This window comes from Microcaecilia unicolor, chromosome 10 (genome assembly GCF_901765095.1).
Source record: "Microcaecilia unicolor chromosome 10, aMicUni1.1, whole genome shotgun sequence".
Lineage (NCBI taxonomy): Eukaryota > Metazoa > Chordata > Amphibia > Gymnophiona > Siphonopidae > Microcaecilia > Microcaecilia unicolor.
The window spans coordinates 126,916,597-126,935,729 of record NC_044040.1 but is presented as its reverse complement, the minus strand read 5'-3'; the positions used below and the strand labels follow the sequence as shown (position 1 = coordinate 126,935,729).

The following is a 19,133-nucleotide window of genomic DNA, read 5'->3' as shown; positions in this document are numbered from 1 at the left end:
CATTCTGTGGTAACTGTCTGAGACCAGAATACTGTTACCACCCCTCTCGGCTGGACTGTAGTGATGTGCTCCCAGATACCTGTTGTTGTAGTCATGGCGAATATCCAAGGAACACACACTCACAGCCGAGGGAGTTGAAACAAATAAACTAACCTCGTTCTTTACTCTCAAAGAATAAAGGAGGAAAAGAAGCTAAATTTAGGATTTGTTCCTGAAATGAAAGAACCGCACCTTCAGATTTACAAATTATCTTTTTCTTTATTGAATACAAATGTAAGCAATTTTCATTCAAATAAACTCAAATTCACAATTAGTGTGTGGCTTAATAGAACTGTCATAACATATTCAACATTCAAATGTAGAACTACATGTATACCCTTAACTTTTTCTGTTTCTTTTCAACAAAATCACCTAAAAAGGCAGAAAAGAACCTTTTCAGATACAGTAAGTATTTAAATTGTTTCTTATCAAAATCAGATATTTGTTGTTATTCTCTTTCCTAGTATAAAATTGGTCTCTTTGTGGTGCACTATTGGTGTTTTTGCAGGGATCTCATGGATTTTTAATATTGATGTTCTGTTTCCTTTGTTTTCCCTTAAGATGTTGTGAAAAAAATAATATATTTCTTTCACACCCCTTGGCGATGTCACTTAGCTGTAGTTGAATTTATTTAGGTGATGTCTTTCTTGCGTTGGAGCTCAGCCGGAACCCTTCAGAGGATGACTCCCCCAGATTTCTTCTTCCTCAACCTCACTTATAAGGAAAATAATCAGGGAAGCAAAATCCTAAACTCCCTGCGCTTGTTCAGGAACTGACTCCACTCTGGTGACATTTAATCAGTTTCAATACTGTGGCCACACTCTCTATTTGAAACAAAATAATTTTCAGGGGTACTCACTTCAAAACCTATTTCTCACTGTTAATTCCCTATTCTATAAGGTTGCAGAAGACTTTTACACTGCATGCAGGGATCTCACACAGTAACCCATTCCATATTCAAATGGTAATTCAACATTCCCTCTCACAGACTTCACATAAAACCACATATTTCCCTTTATCAGATCTATCTGGAGAATACAGCACACTCATACACAGGCAGTGCTGGATTTTCTTTAATCTGAAGTCAGATTCCAAACCTTGTATTCCAAATATCAAATTCACCTTCAACCTCTCCTCTGTCACACTTTAAATCCTTACACCCTTTTTCCTGACACCCTTATAGGCTTTCTCATTTAGTACAATTCCCACCACAAATCACAGCCTCTCTCACCCTAAAATGGTAAATCTCTTATCTCTGGAAATTCAGTGTTATCACTGAAACGCCATTCACACTCACCTCAGCTCAATTTAAATATCAAAGCACCCTCTTTCAAACTGGCACACATTAACCTTTGTCTTACTTACTTTTCCAATCACTTATTTCACTTTAAATTCATAAAATCTATACTTTTTCTCTTCCATTTCAGACACCCAGCAAACGTTTTGTTTCTTTCTCATTCTCCATGCTCAGCCAGCTCTCTAGTCTCTCTAGCAACTCACCCCCCCCCCCCCCCTAGAGGAACATCTGACATCACTCAACCAATCAGCTTGTCAGCTAAAGACTGTTTCTCCGAAGACAAGCAGGCTAATATTCTCACATATGGGTGACGTCACGTCGGCCCGGAGGACTTTCTAGCAAAGTCTTCTTGAAAATTGAAAATGTCACTCGCCGCGCGGGCGGATGCACTGCGCATGCGTGCGTCCCTTTCCCGCCCGCCGCGAGGACACATTCCTCAGTTTTTTCTTCTCCGCGTCAAGAGGTGACACGGTGAGAGTTTCTTCGTCGTATTGCTGAGCCCGGAGGTGAAGATTTCAACAGAAAAGTATCCTTTTTTAGTTTATTCCTAGTTACTTTTCATTTATTAAGTTTTCTTTTCTTTTAGGTCTGCGATTTTATTAAATCGCTCGTTCGGTTAAGTTTTTTTCTTTTTTTGTGTCCTCTTGTTTCACGACACAATCGCGTCTTTTGATTTGGCAGGGGCTGTTTTTCCCGTCATGTCATCCAAGACACCCAGCGGCTTTAAGCCTTGTGCCCGCTGCCATCGGGCCATCTCCAGCACTGAACCCATACTCGTGGTGTTTACAGTGCCTTGGGCCGATCACCGCTCGGAGGGCTGCAAGTTGTGTCTCGCGATGAAAAAGCGGACACTGCTCTCTCGAGATGCCCAAAGGGAGAAGATTTTTGGGCCCGGTACCTCGTCGGCGCCATCAGCGTCGTCGAAATCGGTGCCGGTGAAGTCGGTGCTGTCGAAGACGATGTCGTCGAAGTCGGCGTCATTGAGGTCGATGTCGAAGGAAGCGTCGGGACCGGGAGACCGGGGACAGGCTGCCAAACGACCGATGCACGCTGGGAGCAGTGATGCATCGAGTGGGTCTCCACCCGCCTCGGCGCCTCCTGCTTTGCAGACCCCCTGGGACCGCCCTGCATCGGACCCGGCCCCGAAGAGGCGTGTGGATTCCACGTCCTCTTCTCCGGTGCCAAGGAGTCTCGAAGACGGGCGTCGGGCGAAGGCCAAGAGGCACCGTCGTCGTTCACGGCACGGCACCGAGAGCTCCGAGTCATCGATACATTCGATACCCGAGAAGCGTCGGTGCCGAGTGGATCGCTCTTCCTCTATTACTGAGGTGCCGGCGCGTGGGTCCCTTGGCAGCCCAGTCCCCAACCGACCCCCCAGCATCTTCCGGCAGCAACTCTCGATGAGCGTATGCAGGCCTTTTTTTCCTTTTTTATGGAAATGATGCAGCAGTGGCAATCGGTGCCAAGGTTGTCGGTACCGATGGTGCCGGCGGTGCCGGTGTCGATGGGTTCAGAGATGCCGGTGCCGACGGTGTTGGGGGTATCGATGTCACTGGTGCCGGAAGCTCATGTGTCAGGCCTTCAGCCCATGGTGAGGTCTGTTTCACCGGTGCCACCTCCGGTGCCGGTGTTATTGACATCCCAGGTCGGCTCTCCGGAGACATCGGTGCAGGAAGCTTCACCGGAATCTCAGGGACCGTCGACTTCTCGACATCATCATCGAGGTCGTCAGGCCTCTTCGTCGAGGCGGGCTCAGATTCGGGCAGCTCTGTCTGAGCTTTTAGCCCCATCTGATAATACCTTATCAGATGATGATGAAATGCGTGGGGAGTTCTCTGGTGAGGATTCTTAAGGCATCCCATCTGATTCTACTCCCTTGCCCCAGAGACAGCTTTCTCCTCCCGAGAGTTTGTCTTTCTCCTCTTTTGTTCGGGAGATGTCTGAGGCCATCCCCTTCCCTGTGGAAATTGTGGATGAGCCCAGAGCCAAGATGCTTGAGGTTTTGGACTATCCATCTCCACCTACATCTTCTGCCACAGTTCCTTTCCATGAGACACTCAGGGAAGTGATGTTGAGGAACTGGGAGAAACCTTTTTCTTGCCCAACCGTTCCTAAGAAAGTTGAATCTCAGTACCGGATTCACGGGGAACCCAGTCTCATGCGGGCTCAGTTGCCCCATGATTCAGCGGTGGTGGATTCTGCTCTCAGAAGAGTCAGAAGTTCTAGGAACTTTTCCTCGGCGCCCCTGGGGTGGGAGTATAGAACTCTGGACTCTTTTGAGAGGAAGGCGTATCAGGCTGGTCTGCTCGCGGCCAAAATCCAATCATACCAGCTCTACACGAGTATTTATTTACGGAACTCTGTGAAGCAACTTGAGAGTTTGGTAGACGCACTCCCACAGGAGAAAGCCCAACCCTTTCGCCAAGTGGTCAGGCAGCAGAAGGCGTGTCGCAAGTTCCTGTCCAGGGGCGTTTTTGACACTTGTGATGTGGTATCCGGATTTTCTGCCCAAGGTATAGCGATGCGCAGACTCTCATGGCTGCGTGCCTCTAACCTGGAGGAACGAACTCAGCAGAAAATAGCAGATATCCCATGCCGGGAGGATCACCTTTTTGGAGAGAAGGTTGAGGAGATGATTGATCATCTCTACCAGCGTGATAACGCTATGGATTCTCTCTCCGCCGGGCACCTTCTGCATCCACTTCCACCTCTAGGAAGTTTTTTAAGGGAAAGAGAAGTGCTCCTTACATTTCTAGGGGCCGTAAGTACACTTCTTATTCCCGTCAGCCGGTTCAGGCTCGACCCCAGCCCGCTCGCTCTCGTCAGCAGCGTGCACCGAAGCAGGCCCCTGCAGCTCCCCAGCAAAAACCAGGGACGGGTTTTTGACTGGCTCCAGCAGAGCATAGCCGACATCAAAGTGTCAGTGCCGGACAATCTACCGGTTGGGGGGAGGTTAAAATTTTTTCACCAAAGGTGGCCTCTCTTAACCTCCGATCGGTGGGTTCTTCATATAGTCCGGTCCGGGTACACTCTCAATCTGATTTCCGAACCTCCAAATTGCCCACCAGGAGCTCAGTCCTTCAGCTCCTACCACAAGCAGGTACTTGCAGAGGAACTCTCCGCCCTTCTAAGCGCCAATGCGGTCGAGCCCATTCCACCAGGGCAAGAAGGGCTGGGATTCTATTCCAGGTACTTCCTTGTGGAAAAGAAAACAGGGGGGATGCGTCCCATCCTAGACCTAAGGGCCCTGAACAAATATCTGGTCCGAGAAAAGTTCAGGATGCTTTCCCTGGGCACCCTTCTACCCATGATTCAGGAAAACGATTGGCTATGCTCTCTGGACTTGAAGGATGCTTACACCCACATATCGATACTTCCAGCTCACAGGAAGTATCTTCGATTTCGGCTGGGATCACAGCACTTTCAGTACTGTGTTTTGCCTTTTGGCTTGGCGTCTGCTCCCAGGGTATTTACAAAGTGCCTGGCAGTTGTTGCAGCGTCACTACGCAGACTGGGAGTGCATGTGTTTCCTTACCTGGATGATTGGCTGGTGAAGAACACTTCCCCGCAAGAAACTTTGCAGTCCATGCGGATGACTATTCAGGTGCTAGAGATGCTGGGGTTTGTTATCAATTATCCCAAGTCCCATCTCGTTCCAGCCCAGAAATTGGAATTCATAGGAGCTCTGTTGTGCACAAAGACAGCATGTGCTTATCTTCCAGGACCCAGAGCAGACAATCTTCTGTCTCTGGCTTCCAGGGTGCAAGCGTCTCAGCAGATCACAGCTCGGCAGATGTTGAGACTTCTGGGGCACATGGCCTCCACAGTTCATGTGACGCCTATGGCACGTTTACACATGAGATCTGCTCAATGGACCCTAGCTTCCCAGTGGTTTCAGGCTACAGGGAATCTAGAGGATGTCATCCAGCTGTCCATCAATTTTCGCAACTCCCTCAAATGGTGGACCATTCACTCCAATCTGGTCGTGGGATGCCCATTCCAAATTCCTCAGCCACAAAAAGTGCTGACGACGGATGCATCCCTCCTCGGGTGGGGAGCGCATGAAGATGGGCTTCACACTCAAGGAGCTTGGTCTCTTCAGGAGAAGCATCTCCAGATCAATCTCCTGGAATTGCGAGCGATCTGGAACGCTCTAAAGGCTTTCAGAGATCGGCTATCCAACAAAATTGTTCTAATTCAGACAGACAATCAGGTTGCAATGTATTACACCAACAAGCAAGGGGGTACCGGATCTCGCCCTCTGTGTCAGGAGGCCATGCAGATGTGGCTATGGGCCTGTCAACACGGGATGTTTCTCCAAGCCACTTATCTAGCCGGTGTAAACAACAGTCTGGCCGACAGGTTGAGCAGGATTATGCAGCCTCACGAGTGGTCCTTGAACATGACTATTGCCAAAAAGATTTTTCGAGTATGGGGCACTCCCTCGATAGATCTTTTTGCTTCCCAGGACACTCACAAGGTTCCTCAATTCTGTTCCAGACTTCAGGCCCACGACAGGCTAGCATCGGATGCCTTCCTCCTTTATTGGGGAACAGGACTCCTGTATGCGTATCCTCCCATTCCCTTGGTGGGGAAGACTTTGCTGAAACTCAAGCAAGACCAGGGAACCATGATTCTGATAGCGCCCTTTTGGCCCCGTCAGATCTGGTTCCCCCTTCTTCTGGAACTATCTTCAGAGGAGCCATTGAGATTGGACTGTTTTCCGACCCTCATTACTCAGAACGAGGGGGCACTTCTGCATCCCAACCTCCGGTCTCTGACTCTCACGGCCTGGATGTTGCGAGCGTAGAGGTTGCCTCTTTTGGTCTCCCTGAGGGTGTCTCCCGAGTCCTGTTTGCTTCCAGGAAAGATTCCACACATAGGTGTTATTCTTTTAAATGGAAGAGGTTTGCCGTCTGGTGTGACAGCAAGGCTCTAGATCCTTTTTCTTGTCCTGCACAGACCTTGCTTGAGTACCTTCTACACTTATCTGAGTCCGGTCTTAAAACCAACTCGGTCAAAGTTCATCTTAGCGCAATCAGTGCTTATCATTCACGTGTAGGCGGTCTGCCTATCTCTGGACAGCCTTTGGTGGTTCGTTTCATGAGAGGTTTGTTTTTGACTAAACCCCCTGTCAAACCTCCTCCCGTGCCATGGGATCTCAACGTCGTTCTCACCCAGCTAATGACAACTCCTTTCGAGCCACTGGATTCCTGCCATCTGAAGTACTTGACCTTGAAGGTCATTTTCTTGGTGGCAGTTACTTCAGCTCGTAGGGTCAGTGAGCTTCAGGCCCTGGTAGTTCATGCACCTTTTCTTGTCTTTCATTATGACAAGGTAGTTCTCCGCACGCACCCAAGGCTTTTACCGAAGGTGGTGTCGAAGTTCCATCTGAACCAGTCAATTGTCTTGCCAACATTTTTTCCCCCTCCTCACATGAGTCCGGGCGAAAGCAAGTTGCACACTTTGGACTGTAAAAGAGCACTAGCCTGTTACGTGGAGCGGACACGCCCCTTCAGACAGTCCACCCAGTTGTTTATTTCTTTTAATCCCTATAAGAGGGGAGTTGCTGTCGGAAAGCGCACCATTTCTAATTGGTTAGCAGATTGCATTTCCTTCTCTTACGCCCAAGCTGGGCTGACTTTGGACGGTCATGTCACGGTTCATAATGTTAGAGCCATGGCTGCGTCACTGGCTCATCTAAAGTCAGCCACCATTGAAGAGATTTGCAAGGCTGCGATGTGGTCTTCAATCCACACATTTACATCTCATTACTGCCTTCAGAAACATAGCCGATGTGACAGTCGGTTTGGGCAGTCGGTGCTGCAGAGTCTGTTTGGGGTTTAGAATCCAACTCCACCCCCCTAGGCCCATTTTTATTCCGTTCCAGGCTGCACTCTCAGTTAGTTGTGTTTTGTTTCAGATCAATTTCAGTTATGTCCTCGCCGTTGCGAGGCCCAATTGACCACTCTTTGTTATGTTGAGTGAGCCTGGGGGTTAGGGATACCCATATGTGAGAATATTAGCCTGCTTGTCTTCGGAGAAAGAGTAGTTACTTACCTGTAACAGGTGTTCTCCGAAGACAGCAGGCAATATATTCTCACAACCCTCCCACCTCCCCTTTGGAGTTGTATTCCTCTATTCTTTTGAATCTAACTGAGGAATGTGTCCTCGCGGTGGGCGGGAAAAGGGACGCACGCATGCGCAGTGCATCCGCCCGCGCGGCGAGTGACATTTTTAATTTTCAAGAAGACTTTGCTAGAAAGTCCTCCGGGCCGACGTGACGTCACCCATATGTGAGAATATATTGCCTGCTGTCTTCGGAGAACACCTGTTACAGGTAAGTAACTACTCTTTATTTTCTTATCTGTTTTAGAATCTTGGCTGTTTCCCTTCCCCCCATACTATACTATACTATACTATACTATACTATATAGAGAGTTTCAAAGTCAATTTTAACCTAACCTGTACCCAAAACAGCAAGAAACATTTTATAGTACACTCCCCACCTAATCATGTGTTATTATTGGTAAAATAAAACCATATTTAAGAAACATCTCACACTTCCTTTACCTAACTCCATTAAAAATTCCCAAACTAACTTTAAACCTTTTCCAGCCAGCACCAGCCACCAAACCCCTGGAACAGCCCCCCACAAAGCCCCAGGAAAAAACATTTAATATATCTTACCATATATTACAATCCATATCACACTTCTAGAAAAGTGAATGACAATACTCTACATCCACAACAACAGATACAGAGCAGAATTAGGACACTTCCCTCTAATACTCACCATACAAAAAAGGACTATGCACATTTTGGTGCCATCTCAATAACAGCAACACAAGCTCACTCCTCTACCAGGCACTTTGTGAAGTAACACTAAATCTTGGTTAAAAAAACAAAACCCCACACTTGACTATAAAAATCAAACAAACCAAACAAAAAACCAAACAAAAAACAAATAAAACAGTGCAAACATTACAAGCCTAGCTCAGCAACTCCAGGAGCCACGGACACAGGCAGTCCCACATTAGAACGTTGGTGGTGAGAATTATTATATAGGATTCTTCAGAAAATTCCAAGAAACATAGGAAAGGAGCATCTGTTCCATGGTTTTCAAAAGAACTACAATTAGCCAAAAGACAATGTCGCCAGTTAGAAAGGCATTTGAAGAAATTAAAAGACCCTCGATAGACTTTGTTGGAGAAACAAGTCAAAGTTTATAAAGTTGCTATATCAGAAGCTAAAAAAGCCTATTTTGGGAAATTAACTGGGATGGATAGACCAGATCAAAAATTAGATTTAAAATTTTTAATAGAGACAAGTGTCAATTGTTACTGATATTTCTGAGTCAATGCAACCATCAACAGCTGATTTGGCAAGATACTTCATTGAAAGAGTTAATCTCATTAGGCAGTCTCTTGACCATCAGATGTGAAAATTTAAATTGATTAACAGCAGATCAGATATGATCTTCCTTTTCTAAGGTTAATGAAGAGATGGTATACTCCTTACAGAAGAATTTATCATTGGGTCATTTTCGAAAGAGGACACCCATCTTTTGACATAAATCACAAGATGGACGTCCTCCTCACAGAAACTTCCAAATCGATATAACCGAAAGCCGATTTTGGACGTCCCCAACTGCACTCTGTCACAGGGACGGCCAAAGTTCAAGGGGGCGTGTCAGAGGCATAGCGAAGGCGGGACTTGGGCATGCCTAACACTTGGACGTCCTTGACCCATAATTAAAAGAAACAAGGACGTCCCTGACAAACACTTGGACATTTTCACCTGGACCTGTTTTTCTTACGACTAAGGCACAAAAAGGTGCCAGAAATAACCACACGACCACCGGAGAGAATCGAGGATGATCTCCAGTTACTCCCCCAGTGGTCCCTAACCCCCTCCCACCCTCAAAATACATCTTTAAAAATATATCGTGCCAGCCTCTATGCCAGCCTCAGATGTCATACTCAGGCCCATGACAGCAGTATGCAGGTCCCTGAAGCAGTTTTAGTGGGTGAGTGCACTTCAGACAGGCGGACCCAGCACCACCCCCCCCCCCCCCACCTGTTACGTTTGTGGAGAATACAACGAGCTCTCCAAAACCCACCAGAAACCCATTGTACCCACATCTAGGTGCCCCCCTTCACCCATAAGGGCTATGGTAGTGGTGTACAGTTGGGGGTAGTGGGGTTTGGGGGGAGTTGGGGGGGCTCAGCACACAAGGTAAGGGAGCTATGTACCTGGGAGCAATTTATGAAGTCCACTGCAGTACCCCCTAGGGTGCCCGGTTGGTGTCCTGGCATGTCAGGGGGTCCAATGCACTACAAATGCTGGCTCTTCCCATGACCAAATGGCTTGCATTTGGTCGTTTCTGAGATGGACGTCCTTGGATTCGATTATTACTGAAAATCAGAAATGACCAAGTCTAGGGACGACCATCTCTAAGGATGACCAAATTTCAGGATTTGGGCGTCCCTACTACTACTACTACTATTTAACATTTCTAAAGCGCTACCAGGGTTACGCAGCGCTGTACAATTTAACAAAGGAGGACAGTCCCTGCTCAAAGGAGCTTACAATCTAAAGGACAAAAAAGTGCAGTCAATCAAGTTGGGGGCAGTCTGGATTTCCTGGATAGAGGTACAATGGTTAGGTGCCGAAAGCGACATTGAAGAGGTGGGCTTTGAGCAAGGATTTGAAGATGGGCAGGGAGGGGGCTTGGCGTATGGGCTCAGGGAGTTTATTCCAAGCATAGGGTGAGGTGAGGCAGAAAGGGCGGAGCCTGGAGTTGGCGGTGGTGGAGAAGGGTACTGAGAGGACGCCCATCTTGTTTCGAAAATACGGGTTTCCTCGCCCCTGGATGGGGACGTTTTACGAGGACGTCCTCATCAAAACTTGGACGTCCCTTTCGAAAATGTCCCTCTATGTCTAGTAACATTATAGAAATGATTAGTACCTCCAGGTTTACAGAGATTGCATTCAGTTTCTCTGACTCGTCAGCTTTGAATACCATTTCTGGCACCGGTATCTCTCCCAAATGTTCCTCGGTGAAGACCGAAGCAAAGAATTCATTTAATCTCTCCGCTATGGCTTTGTCTTTCCTGATTGCCCCTTTTATCCCTCGGTCATCTAACGGTCTAACCGATTCTTTTGCCATCTTCTTGCTTTTAGTATGCCTAAAAAAATTTTACTATGCGTTTTTGCCTCCAACGCAATCTTTTTTTCAAAGTCCCTCTTTGCCTTCCTTATCAGGGCTTTGCATTTGACTTGACATTCCTTATGCTATTTCTTATTATTTTCAGTCAGTTCCTTCTTCCATTTTCTGAAGGATTTTCTTTTAACTCTAATAGTTTCTTTCACCTCACTTTTTAGCCATGCTGGTTGTCATTTGGTCTTCCTCCCTCCTTTTTTAATATACAGAATATATTTGGCCTGGGCTTTCAGGATGGTATTTTAGAACAGCATCCAAGCCTGATGTAAATTTTTGACCCTTGCAGCTGCTCCTCTAAGTTTTTTTTTTCACTCTTCTCATTTTATCGTAGTCTCCTTTTTGAAAGTTAAATGCTAATGTATTGGATTTCCTGTGTATACTTAACTGCAAAGCTAATATCAAATCTGATCATATTATGATCACTGTTATCAAGTGGCCCCATCACCATTACCTCCCACACCAGATCATGCACTCCACTAAGGACTAGGTCTAGAATTTTTCCTTCTCTTGTTGGCTCCTGTACCAGCTGCTCCATAAAGCAGTCCTTGATTTTGTCAAGGAATTTTACCTCCCTAGCATGTCCTGATGTTACATTTTTTTCTTTTTTTGGATATATTAATACACAAGGATTCGTACTAATTCACCACGACAATTTACAGAAAAACCACAGACAAAAATACGTACCTCCACTTTCAAAGTTATCATCAATGGGCATTGAAGAATCATCTTCCCTTCTCACAGTTCCTTCTCAAAGAAGACTTTGTACAGATTTAGGAGATTTTAAGATGCAAGCAGCCAATATGAGAAAAAGATTTCTTGAAAGGGGATATCCCATCAAAGAAGGATACCATAAAGCTTTGATGGCCAAAAGACAGACTTTACTTCAACCACGAGATAACAAGACCACACCTGACCTCGTATGCACTATGACTTTTTCATTTCTGTCTAACCACATTAAAAGAACCATTAAAAAGTTCTGGCCGATTCTTATGAATCATCCCTGTTTTTGAGACAAACGCATCGTCTTTCCACAGGCTCACAACAAAAATCTCAAAGGAATTTTGATACCATCCATGTTGCCTGATACGACAAATTCCATTAGCAACCACATTGGACATCACCCATGTGGACAGTGTTCTGTGTGCAAGCACTCTCTAGACATTAGTGAGTTCGAAGACCAGAGGACTGGAAAGAAATTCATTTTACGACATTCCTCCACTTGCTGCACAAGTCATTTCATTTACACTATCACATGTCCATGCAATAAACTGTATACTGGAAAAACCACAAGACCAATCAAAGCTAGAATAATCGAACATAGGAGTTGCATTAAACGCCTGGTACAATCAGTACCATTAACAGAACATTGGTCCTCCGCGAACTATAATATTGATGATCTCAGATCTTTTTGTAGTCAAACATTTTGTTAAGAGATGGTGTCAGGGGGATTTAAACACTTTACTAAATAGAGAACAGCAAAGATTAATTTTCTATTTTAACAGTTTACAGCCCTATGGATTAAATTTAGAAATAGACTACAGTATTTTCCTCTAACATTTAGTACCTGATACCTACACGTATAATTGCATTACAGTCAAATTTGATTTTACCCATAAAGTTTCCTTGGATCTATTATTCACCCTAGTGGTTTCTTTTAACTGTTCATTAACTATTTATTATTTACTATTTTTAGTTTTCATTTTTCTTTTATGTTTTTATGTTGTTACCTCCGATTTTAATCATTCACATGTTCAGATTTTTGAACTTCTATTCCATTTAACCATATTCATAACTGTTTTATTTGAAGTTTAATTTATATTAAGAAATTATTTAATTATATTTTAAATGATTTGATGTTTCATTTATTTATTGCATTATTTCTTATATTTATTTTCAATTTTTATGAAGAAGTGATTTAATTACTGCAGTGTATTAATTATTCTTCAATCATTGGGATATTCATTATTGTAAATATGATTGAATTTATTTTTATTTATTTTCTATATTTATTTTTCACATTCATTTCATTCTTTATTTTTTTTTTATATAAACAATTTTTATTGATGACCCATATCACACAACATCATATAGCAAAGGGAACACATCTATATGTCAGTTAGTGTACATCATGCGACATACAACATCATTTTTCCCACTCTCCCCTCCCTTGCTTCCCCCTCCCCCTCCCTTTCCCTCCCTCCCCTATTGATCCATTTAACTATTCAGAATCCTACTTCTCGCTACAGGTGTCAGAGTGTCCCAAAAAGGTAACCAAGTTTTACAAAATTTGTCTCCCTTTCCTGAAGCAAGATCTCCCACTTTCTTCTTTTCCAGCATACAGCATTGCATCATGGCTCCTCTCCACTGTGGGATTCCAGGTGAATCTGGTTGCAGCCATAACTGTAGTATGGTCTGTTTGCCCATCAAAACTGCCCTTTTCAGGAAGGCGGTGAGTCCCTCTGGCGATGTGCCGTGTATTTTGTAGACGTCGAAAAGCTGTCCCGGCGTTGGGCGCCATTGCACCTTCCACATTTGTGATACTTGACTCCCCAATTTGGTCCAGAAAGGAGTCACCTTTCCACACAGCCAAAACATATGTCCTAGGGAAGCTCCCCCATGTCCACACTTGGGGCAATCGTCCGTGTCCCGAAGGGTTGCTCTGTACGCCCTATGACGCGAGATGTACAGCCGCAGCACAAATTTATATTGCATTTCCTGCCATTTTACGTTCTCTGTCACTTGGTATATGCTTGCCAAACATAGTTGAATCTGTCCAGGATCAGGTTTCCACCTTAGCTCCTGCTGCCATTGTTGTGACACCTGCGTATAATCTAGCGGTGCCTGTACATCTCTCAGTTGGCTATGAAAATACCGAAGCGGCACCTTTAACTGGGCTTCCAGGTCAAGTACTTCACTCATGGATTCCCATCTATCTTGCGTGAGGTCTACAGAGGGTAGTGTTTTGACATAGTGTTTCAATTGTATATATTGGTAGTAATAATTTTGCCCTAACCCAAATTCCTCACACAGGGCCTGAAAAGATTTGATTGCTCCCCCCTCGGACACCACCTGAAACAGATACTTTATATCGCAAGTGACCCATTTTTTAAACAAGGCAGAGTTACCCCCCTCTGGAAATGCTAAATTACCTTTGATAGGAAGTAATGGGGAGACTTCTCTGTTCCAATGGTAGGCTCCACACAGCCACCTCCATGTTTTCCTTAAGGGGTTCAAAATAATCCCATAAGGTCCCAATGCTGAGAGCTCTGCCGACGGAGCATGTAGCCAATAAGCAAACCCCATTGGGGCCATCAGAGAAGTCTCCACCTTTGTGCATGAGAAAAACTCTCTCGATCGGAACCAGTCAGATAAATGCCGTAGGTTACATGCTAGTGCTGTCAGTTTGAAATCCAACAGCCCCAGTCCCCCCTTTGTACAGGGTCTCATAAGTTTCTTTAAACCAATTCGTGCTCGTTTGCCCTGCCATAAAAAAAACTGTTAGGGTTTTGTGTAGCCACCTCTCCTCCCTATAGCCCAGGGTAGCAGGAATCATCTGGAAAACATATGTCCACTTTGGGAAGATGAACATATTGTACATGGCGATTCTCCCCTTTAGGGACACGGGTAAACCCTGCCAACCCTGCAACGCCTCTTTCGTGCGTTTCTTCAGGAGGTCCACGTTTACTTTGTATAGGTTTGTCAAGTCCCTTGGAATACAGATCCCTAAGTACCTGAGGGTGCCCACAGCCCATGTGAACGGGAACGAGCCCTCCCACTCCGACTGTATCGTTTCCTGAATTGGGAGGGCTAGTGATTTCTGTAAATTTAATTGCAATCCGGAGAAAAAACCGAATTCATCTATGACTTCTATTAGGCGTAGGACAGAAGTTTTCGGCTGTGTAAGTGTGAGAAACATGTCATCGGCAAAAGCTAATATTTGTATTGGGCTCCCCTGCAATACCACTCCCTGTATATCAGGATTCAATAAAACCGTTCGGAGCAAGGGTTCTAGGTATATAAGAAACAATATTGGAGACAATGGGCAGCCCTGCCTTGTGCCCCGCTCGACCTGAATGGGCCCAGTTCTAGTGCCATTTACCAATATTTGCGCTGTATTGTTTTTGTAAAGCGCGCTTATCGCCTTTAAGAACCAGCCACCCAACCCGATGTAGTCTAGGACTTGGAACAAGTAGTCCCAGTTTACGTTGTCAAAAGCTTTGGCCGTGTCTAGGCTGACCAGCAACAGGGGGTCCCTCGTAACTTGGCCATACGCCACCGTCAACAGGACTTTACGCACCTGTCTAACCGCTTGGCGGCCCTTAACAAACCCAACTTGATGCTCACCAATTAGATCTGGGACATAGGACATCAACCTATTTGCCAGGATTCGGGATACGATTTTAATATCCACGTTGATGAGAGAGATGGGCCGGTAAGATTCTACCTGATCTTTGGGCTTGCCGGGCTTGGGGATTAAGGAAATCAATGCCTCATTCTCCCATGGCGATATAAACCCCCTGTCCACTACTGCGTCAAAATAATCAACCAGCGCTCCACATATCTGCGGTGATAACATTTTATAATATTCATTAGGGAATCCATCAAGCCCGGGGGCCGAGCCGGCCTTCAGATCTTTTATTACTTTAAATACTTCCTGTGCGCGCAGCGGCTCTGATAGCATTTGACGAGCTATATCTGGCAGCTGAGGCATTTTTGCGTCTTCCAGATAGTCCCTAGTGGAGGGACCCTGTTGTCGGTCTTTAGGGGCGTACATTTCTTTAAAGTGGCTATGGAATGCTTCTGCTATATCTGTCAACTGCGTGAGCTTGTTCCCCATAGAGTCATCTAGCACTGGAATATACCTCTGCATAGTAGGTGCTTTGGCCACTCTTGCCAATAATTTACCTGTTTTGTTCCCGAAGCGCTGAAAGTTCAGGCGCCGTGCTATCAGCTGTCTCTTGGCCTGCTCATGCAGCATGGTATTGAGTGCCACCAAAGCTGCAGACATTAGGTCCCTGTTATTTACTGTGGGGTTGCTTAGGTATTTCCTCTTTGCTTTTACATAATCAGCTTCCAAGTTCTATATGCCAGCCGCCAGGCGCTTTTTCCTAGCACTTTGGAACGCTATTATTTCCCCCCTCATAACTACTTTAGAGGCTTCCCAGAAAATCACTGGCGAATTACACGAGGCCAGATTTGTGTCCTCATACTGCTGCCATTTCTCTGATAAGTATTCTGCCAAGTGTTTGTCCCTGTATAAATAAGCTGGAAATCTCCACTGTCTGCTCCCTCCACCACCTCCTCCTAACTCAATTTCCACCCAGATCATGTGATGGTCTGATATCTCCATAGGGCTGATATGGGCTCGTTGGACTTTGAAAAACCAGGCTTGTGATATCAATATGTAGTCAATTCTAGACCATGAGTGGTGCACTTTAAATTGATGGGTATAATCCTTTGTGGTAGGGTGAAGGGTGCGCCATGGGTCGATTAGGTGTAGATGTTTACAGAGTGCTGGTATTCCTTTCCCTTTACCCAGCCCAGGGGTGGCCATCGGTGACGATCTGTCTAGAGTGGGGTCTTGCACCTGGTTGAAATCCCCTGCCCAGATCCACGGGGCATCAGTATGCTGTAAACCCAACGCTATCAGGGATTGAAAGAAACTCGGGCTGTACGAGTTTGGACCATATATGTTGCATAGGTAAAATCTCTGCCCTTGATAATTAATGTGCAATAATACTATATGGCCTTCTGTGTCTTTGTATATTAATTTGGTCACACAAGGTGTGCCCTTTTTTACTAATATTGCTACCCCACTCTTCCGATTACCCGAGGAGGAGAAGTGGCTTTCACCCACCCATTGCTGGCAAAGTTTCCCATGCTCCAGATCTGTTAACTTTGTCTCTTGCAGACATGCTATATCTGCTCCCTGTCGCCGTATCTGGGATAAGATCTTATATCGTTTCACGGGTGACGTGATGCCTGAGACATTCCACGACAAGATCTTTACCCCAGGTCGACTCATGTCTCCTCTAAAATAACAAGGTTTCCAAAGGTGGTCCTATAGCGAATCCTCCAGGGGCCCAGCCCCCCCCCCCCCCCCCCCCCGGGGGATATTTAACAGTATATGTTAATAACCAGTTATAATCCCTGACTCCCTGTTTGCAAGAATTGCTACCATTATGGATCTCATTCCCTTTCTCACTGACTGCCCTGTCCCCCGCCCTCCCCCTCTCTTCTCCCCACTCCTTCCATACTGTGATGAGCACGGCCTCATCCTAAGGTCAATGCGTGTCGGAGCCCCCACCCCGCATCATTCTGATCCTCTATAAACCTCTCAACCAATACTATTGTTTAAGATTGTCAGCACCCGCATGCAGATATCTCAATATAAACCAGCTTTATATAACAAATCAACATTCAACATCTTGATAATAACATATACTCATGCCACTTAGGTCCATGTTGTCCAAGTGACTAACCCGCCACAGAGGTGAGCTGCTTCTTAAAGTTCCAAAGCCAAGAAATCCTGCGCTGCTGTTACGTTGTCTAACAGCTTCCATTGTCCATTGTGAAAGACTTTTAAAATGGCAGGGTATATCAATCTGAAGCGAACATTTTTCTCAGCTAAAGTGGCACAAATAGGGTGGAATCGCCGTCGCTTGTCCTGCACACCTTGAGAATAGTCTTAAAAAATTTGGATCTTGGCGCCCTCATATTTCAGCGAGCCCCGTTTGGTTCTGTATCCCCGAAGGATTTCTTCTTTGTGAAGATAGTTTTGTACTTTAACCATAATTATTCTGGGTCGCTGCTGGTCTTGCTGCTTCCTCCCCAATCTGTGTGCTCGCTCTAGGCAGAGCCTGCCGTAGCTATCAGATAGAGCGAATTCATTGTTGAGCCATTACTCTAAGACTTGTCCCAGAGAGTTATGAGCAACTTTTTCAGGAAGTCCAACTATTCTCAAATTGCATCGTCGTGATCGATTTTCAAGATCTTTGATCTTATCTTGTTGTGCTTGCACGATACCTGTGAGACGCGTGATTTCCGGATCTCGACGGTTCCACGAGTCCTCCAGGCTGGAGATCCTATGCTCAGTCTCATTCATGCGCTTGATTGTTTCCGCTAATGTGGCTTCCATATTTTTTAGTTGGTTTGTTAGCAAGGCAAAGCGTGGGGTTAGCGCTGCTTCTACCACTTCGGCGATCTGCGACAGCTGCTTCCCGCTGAATTCAGTGCAGGCCTCATTCTTACCCTCCGCCATTTTGTGGCCAGTACCAGGCGGCGACGCTTTTTCTTTTTCAGGTTTCACACTCTTACGGGTGGCTCCGGAAGGCATCGGGTGCAGGTATGGCTCTGTGCACTGTGCGATCTCCGCAGCACTAATTTAATGCTCTAATGAGACGGTTACGAGCTGCTTTTGGCTTTTTCCGCGGGTGAGGGCTCCGGAGCAGCACGAAACACATCTGCTACTCTCCACGCATCACGTGACCTCCCCTTCATTCTTTATTTTTAATCTCGCAAAAATGCATTCCTAACAATGTTTCTGTTAATCACCTAATTTATGAAATTTACATTTTTAATAAAAACACTATATCCAAAATAACTACTTCAAATTTATGTTATGAACTTCAGATGTTGTACAAATCATTATTAATCATTTGTGATATCAGACATCTTTTTTGCTTTCACAATTATCTTAATTTTTTGACAAACCTCTTTAAGCTGTTTGTGCAGTCAGGATGCAACATCTTTATTTCAATGAACGAAACAAAGTAATTTATTTCACATAATTTATTCTCTCAAATCAGTGATTTACATTCTGTCACTTCCACTTGTATTATCTCCACATACACACACTTTTTTATTTTTAAGATACAGCAGGAATTGTGTCCACATTTATACAACAATTATATGCATTAAAAATGATTTTGGCACATCGTACCATATATAATGTTATTTCACGTTGATCACTTTACAGCGATATTTTACAACAGCAATACGATTTAGAGTTAGTTTTCTCAAATTCAATTTCGGATATCTATTTAATAGGCAGAATGACATTTGCAACGCCATGCACTTTTTATCACTATCACTGCGTCATTACACTATCACGTCGGTAACTAAACATTAAGTCTTCACAGCATACACACATTTTTTCACATAGAGCGGCATAATCGAACGTCGCCAACCAAATAGATCGCCGGCAATCTATGTTGGCGGCGGCGCTACAGCTGGTCGGAAGCGTATTATCGAAAAAGATGGCCGGCCATCTCTTTTTTTTTGATAATACGGTTTAGCCCGGCCAAATGCCGTGGAGTTCGCCGGGTTTGAGATGGCCGGGTTTGTTTTTCAGCGATAATGGAAAGTTATGTCGGCCATCTCAAACCCCGGCCAAATTCAAGGCATTTGGCCGTGGGAGGAGCCAGCATTTTTAGTGCACTGGCCCCCCTGACATGCCAGGACACCAACCAGCCACCCTAGGGGTCACTGCGCTGGACTTCAGAAAAGCTCCCACGTGCATAGCTCCCTTACTTTGGGAGCTGAGCCCCCCCAAACCCACTACCTACAAAT

General features: G+C 45.3%; 1 protein-coding gene across 1 annotated transcript in view; it reads right to left on the bottom strand.

The window, feature by feature from the left end:
• The window catches only part of KLHL6 (kelch like family member 6), a 453,247-nt gene that overhangs the window by 59,157 nt on the left and 374,957 nt on the right, over positions 1–19,133 (bottom strand).